The sequence below is a fragment of the Oncorhynchus nerka genome, linkage group LG14, assembly GCF_034236695.1.
Source record: "Oncorhynchus nerka isolate Pitt River linkage group LG14, Oner_Uvic_2.0, whole genome shotgun sequence".
NCBI lineage: Eukaryota > Metazoa > Chordata > Actinopteri > Salmoniformes > Salmonidae > Oncorhynchus > Oncorhynchus nerka.
Window position 1 is genome coordinate 89,063,850 of NC_088409.1, and position 6,729 is coordinate 89,070,578.

Genomic DNA, 6,729 nt, shown 5'->3' on the forward strand with positions numbered 1-6,729 from the left:
CTGTGTACTGCATTATACTGTGTACTGTTAATACTGTGTACTGTATTATACTGTATACTGTTGATACTGTGTACTGCATTATACTGTGTACTGTATGATAATGTATACTGTTGATACTGTGTACTGCATTATACTGTGTACTGTATGATAATGTATACTGTTGATACTGTGTACTGTATTATACTGTATACTGTATTATACTGTGTACTGTTGATACTGTGTACTGTATTATACTGTGTACTGCATTATACTGTGTACTGTTAATACTGTGTACTGTATTATACTGTATACTGTTGATACTGTGTACTGTATTATAATGTGTACTGTATGATAATGTGTACTGTACTATACTGTGTACTGCATTATACTGTGTACTTTAATACTGTGTACTGTAGATACTGTGTACTGTATTATATTGTGTGTACTGTTGATACTGTGTACTGTGTGATAACTATGCCACTATGAGAACCAGAGGGCAAATTAATAATATACATTTAATTTGAATATGGTGCATTAAATCCATCTTGATTAAATGTGTGTGTCCAGGATAGTTGTGGCTTGACTGGCTGTGGAAAGACAAGTTGGCAGAAATAGACAGTGGACACGTAGTAACCATGTAGTAATCATGTAGTAACCATGTAGTAATCATGTAGTAATCATGTAGTAATAATTTAGTAACCATGTAGTAACCATGTAGTAATCATGTAGTAACCATGTAGTAATCATGTAGTAACCATGTAGTAACCATGTAGTAATCATGTAGTAACCATGTAGTAATCATGTAGTAATCATGTAGTAACGATGTAGTAATCATGTAGTAACCATGTAGTAATAATTTAGTAACCATGTAGTAATCATTTAGTAACGATGTAGTAACCATGTAGTAATAATTTAGTAACCATGTAGTAATCATGTAGTAATAATTTAGTAACCATGTAGTAATCATGTAGTAATAATTTAGTAACCATGTAGTAATCATGTAGTAATCATGTAGTAACCATGTAGTAATAATTTAGTAACCATGTAGTAATCATGTAGTAATAATTTAGTAATCATGTAGTAATAATTTAGTAACCATGTAGTAATCATGTAGTAATCATGTAGTAACCATGTAGTAATAATTTAGTAACCATGTAGTAATCATGTAGTAATAATTTAGTAATCATGTAGTAATAATTTAGTAACCATGTAGTAATCATGTAGTAATAATTTAGTAACCATGTAGTAATCATGTAGTAATCATGTAGTAACCATGTAGTAATAATTTAGTAATCGTTTTTTTTTTTTTTTTCCTTTATTTAACCAGGTAGGCCAGTTGAGAACACCTTTATTTAACCAGGTAGGCCAGTTGAGAACACCTTTATTTAACCAGGTAGGCCAGTTGAGAACACCTTTATTTAACCAGGTAGGCCAGTTGAGAACAAGTTCTCATTTACAATTGCGACCTGGCCAAGATAAAGCAAAGCAGTGCGACAGATACAATGACACAGAGTTACACATGGAGTAAAACAAACATACAGTCAATAATACAGTATAAACAAGTCTATATACAATGTGAGCAAATGAGGTGAGAAGGGAGGTAAAGGCAAAAAAGGCCATGGTGGCAAAGTAAATCAAATATAGCAAGTAAAACACTGGAATGGTAGTTTTGCAATGGAAGAATGTGCAAAGTAGAAATAAAAATAATGGGGTGCAAAGGAGCAAAATAAATAGGATCAGATTACCCTAGCCCGAGATTTAGGATCAGATTACCCTAGCCTGAGATTTAGGATCAGATTACACCTAGCCTGAGATTTAGGATCAGATTAACCTAGCCTGAGATCTAGGATCAGATTACACCTAGCCCCAGATCTAGGATCAGATTACACCTAGCCTGAGATTTAGGATCAGATTACCCTAGCCTGAGATCTAGGATCAGATTACCCTAGCCCCAAACCAAGAGGTTTTAGGTGGATAAAAAAATATCTGACCCTGCATCAGCGGTTAGGGGAAACGTTTACCTACTCTATGAGTACAGGTCTGAGTCTTACAGGGAAAAGATTATCCACTCTACAACATGAACTGCTTTGTAGGATATTAAATGGCAGGACAAGTCCACTTCATGTCTGCCTCTGAACCAGGGGTGTAAAGTGCTTAAGTAAACATATTTTAAAGTATTACTTAAGTAGTTTTTGGGGGGTATCTGTACCCCACAAATTGTACTTTTACTTCACTACATTCCTAAAGAAAAGAATGTACTTTATACTCCATACATTTTCCCTGGCACCCAAAAGTACTTGTTACATTTCGAATGCTTAGCAGGACAGGAAATGATCCAATTCACACTTATCAAGAGGACATCCCTGCTCATCCCTACTGCCTCTGATCTGGTGGACTCACTAAACACAAATGCTTTGTTTGTAAATGATGTCTGAGTGTTGAAGTGTGTCCCTAGCTATCCATTAAAAATAATAATGCTGTCTGGTTTGCTTAGTATTTACTTCTACTTTTCATACTTAACTATATTTTAGCAATTACATTTACTTTTGATACTTAAGTAAATTTAAAACCAAATACTTTTAACCTTTAACTATATTCTCCTACATTAATTTAACATTTCCACAAACTTCAAAGTGTTTCCTTTCATCCTGGCTTCAGGTCCTGAGCTACAGGCATCTGGGTCAGATGTCAAAACTGTTCGCTGCTCTGGCCCCCCAATGGTGGAACAAACTCCCTCACGACGCCAGGACAGCGGAGTCAATCACCACCTTCCGGAGACACCTGAAACCCCACCTCTTTAAGGAATACCTAGGATAGGATAAAGTAATCCTTCTCACCCCCCTTAAAATACTTAGATGCACTATTGTAAAGTGGCTGTTCCACTGGATGTCATAAGGTGAAAGCACCAATTTGTAAGTCGCTCTGGATAAGAGCGTCTGCTAAATGACTTAAATGTAAATGTAATGTCATTTTTGGGGATTTTTTTCTTTAAAGGGTCCGATCCTTAAGAGGTTTTAACTCAAGTAGTATTTTACTGGGTGACTTTCACTTTTACTTGAGTCATTTTCTATTAAGGTATCTTTACTTTTACTACAGTACAATTGGGTACTTTTTCCACCACCACTCTGAACTGTGTATCATGAACAAGATCAAATAAAAGATGTATGATTCCCATTCCACACTGTGTCTGCTGGCTGGAGGCAGAGGGAAATGAAAAGCACTGCAGCAATACAACACATTCTGAAAGACTCTGTGAAAGCACTGCAGTAATACAACACCTTCTGAAAGACTCTGTGAAAGCACTGCAGTAATACAACACCCTCTGAAAGACTCTGTGAAAGCACTGCAGTAATACAACACCTTCTGAAAGACTCTGTGAAAGCACTGCAGTAATACAACACCCTCTGAAAGACTCTGTGAAAGCACTGCAGTAATACAACACCTTCTGAAAGACTCTGTGAAAGCACTGCAGTAATACAACACCCTCTGAAAGACTCTGTGAAAGCACTGCAGTAATACAACACCCTCTGAAAGACTCTGTGAAAGCACTGCAGTAATACAACACCCTCTGAAAGACTCTGTGAAAGCACTGCAGTAATACAACACCTTCTGAAAGACTCTGAAAGACTGAAAGCACTGCAGTAATACAACACCCTCTGAAAGACTCTGTGAAAGCACTGCAGTAATACAACACCCTCTGAAAGACTCTGTGAAAGCACTGCAGTAATACAGCACCTTCTGAAAGACTCTGTGAAAGCACTGCAGTAATACAACACCTTCTGAAAGACTCTGTGAAAGCACTGCAGTAATACAACACCTTATGAAAGACTGTGAAAGCACTGCAGTAATACAACACCCTCTGAAAGACTGTGAAAGCACTGCAGTAATACAACACCCCCTGAAAGACTGTGAAAGCACTGCAGTAATACAACACCCTCTGAAAGACTCTGTGAAAGCACTGCAGTAATACAACACCCTCTGAAAGAGTCTGTGAAAGCACTGCAGTAATAGAACACCTTCTGAAAGACTCTGTGAAAGCACTGCAGTAATAGAACACCCTTTGAAAGACTCTGTGAAAGCACTGCTTTGTGTAGAAGGAAGGTTTCACAGCCAGAGGGGCTGAATAAAGAAGGTAGTGTGCACTGCACAGTGCTCACACACACACACACACAAATAATACACACACATATTATGCATGCACACACGCACACATACACACACACTAAAAGGCGCTGCAGGGTGAATCTGACGTCTGCATTGGCCGTGCAGCATTTACGATGATAAGGCCTCTGCAAAAGTCAGGGCATTCATACTTCTTGCGCTTTGGGGAGCAGGAATTTGTCAAGGATGTGAGTTTGTGTTTATACAGGACCTCCCGGCCTCACCTACCGTCAGCCAATCATGAGTTCGATTTGGCCTCTGCATGCCTCCGGAGGGTCCACAGTTGCATCACACCCTCCACACGAAGCCTCCGACCACATTTTCGGATCAAGTATAAATTGGCTTTAACACCCACAACACAACCCCAGTGGCATGTATTCATGGATGCCAAAGGAAGCCAGGCCCCCAAAAAAATAAGAAGAAATAAGAAAGATAAAAAAATAATAATGTATCTTTAGTCTCTCTGTTTTCACAATTTTCCTTCAATTCGCAAGAGGCTGCATGTATCTCACCGGAGAAAGCATCCAAGCCAGCGAAACAGCGCCCCTCTGTCTCTGTATGTGTAGCCCATCTATCTGATGCTGTCTGGTCAAAAAGAGTATGACATTGTTGTCGCCCGTAGCATTGAATACAAGGGAAGCCAGCGAGCATTTGGCCTCCCTTGATAAAACTTTTTTATAAAATAATAGCCAATCAGTGTTGAGCTGAACTGAGTGAGCTCACCTGTGATTGGTCCTGGCGTACCAAAAAAAAAGTGTAAAGGGAAGTCAGCTTGGATTTGGCTTCACACCAATCATATCACATCAAAAGCCAGACGTCATTGACAGAAGGAATTGTTGTTCTCTGGTGGCTAGCTAGCTAAAATGGTCCCTTTCCTAAATTAGCCACGGATTGTGCCCCTTGTCTGAGGGGATGGGTGTTCAATGTGCAGCTCCAGTAGATGTAGTAGGCTCATTTTAACTAGCTGGCTCCTCGTTGTCCATGAAAGGAAGCTAGGCTAGCGAGCAAGAATTTTAGCCAGGTAGCCTAGGACTACAAAAACTAAAAGGGTGAACTGTCTGACAGAGTGATAGATCATTTCATCAACATGAAAGAGAGGAGGACAGCATTGGTGTTTCTCGACAAGTTGGGTGACTCAACATGTTTTCTCTACTTGCACGCACTCACACCATAGACATCTACATCATACTTAGCTTATGTCGATTGAACTAAATCGTTTTTTGGTATCTTTTAGTTGTTATTGAAAACTAAACATAGGTGATTTGATGATGTTGAAATGTTAAAGTTGAAGTTGCCTGGAATAGTGGAGGCAGCTCCTGTTTTCTTTGCGACTTGCAGTAACTCTCTATGGTTCTAAATTCAATAGTTGTTTAGTGGTCTGATAATGTTGGAAACATTAACTTGTCTGTTACATTCAATATGCTTTGTGGACTTCACCGGACAGTGTCAGTTCACTTGCTCTTCTCTCATTTCAAAATGTATCCCTTTGTACAATCTTTTCAGCTCCACCAGAGAAAATGGAAAGAAAGAGAAGATGTTCTCTGGCAGTTCTGTAGAAAGGAGAAGCAGAAAGAGTGACCGAACACATTCCACCTCCATACACACTGAATGTAACTGCTGAAACAAAAAATAATGATTATTTTTCCTAGTGAAGGTTTCCGTCCTTCACTATCTCTATCCATCTCTTAGCTCTTTATCTTTCTCTCTTCACCAATCTGTGGTGTACCCTGCCCTCTACTGGCTGGCTGGCTGGCTGGCTGGCTGAATGGATGGAGTGAGTGAGTGAGTGAGTGAGTGAGTGAGTGAGTGAGTGAGTGAGTGAGTGAGTGAGTGAGTGAGTGAGTGAGTGAGTGAGTGAGTGAGTGAGTGAGTGAGTGAGTGAGTGAGTGAATGAGTGAGTGAGTGAGTGAGTGAGTGAGTGAGTGAGTGAGTGAGTGAGTGAGTGAGTGAGTGAGTGAGTGAGTGAGTGAGTGAGTGAGTGAGTGACAACCAGCTGTGTTTTTTAGTGTCCCACCTGAAATCCATCTGTCTGGCTGACGAAGAGCTGCAGGTTCAGATAATCAGGTCTGTTTTCCTGCCACGGCTAGAGAGAGAGAGAGATAGATAGATAGAGAGATGGAATGAGAGAGAGAGAGAGAGAGAGAGAGAGAGAGAGAGAGAGAGAGATTGAATGAGAGAAAGAGTAGGAGAGAGAGAGAGAGAGAGAGAGAGAGAGAGAGAGAGAGAGAGAGAGAAAGGCAGCAGTGCCCACCTTTGCCCAAACTCTAAAGGACATCGCTCTCAAACGTATCCCCAACACTTCACACAGGAACAACAGATCAATAGACACCCCACCCAGACCAGCGAGACACCCTCCCAGACCTGCAGGACCCCCCCCCCCCTACACATAGAGGACCCACGCCAAGAGGAATTACATCCAGACCACAGCACCCCCAGACACATCCACACCCCCACCCCAACCAATCAACACCCCCACGTCAACCATGCCCACACCCCATTTAGGCCCCCTCAGATCAGACCTATGCCACTCCTGCCCACCCCATGCACCCCACCCCCGCAAAGAGGGCCTCAACATGGAAGCCACACATA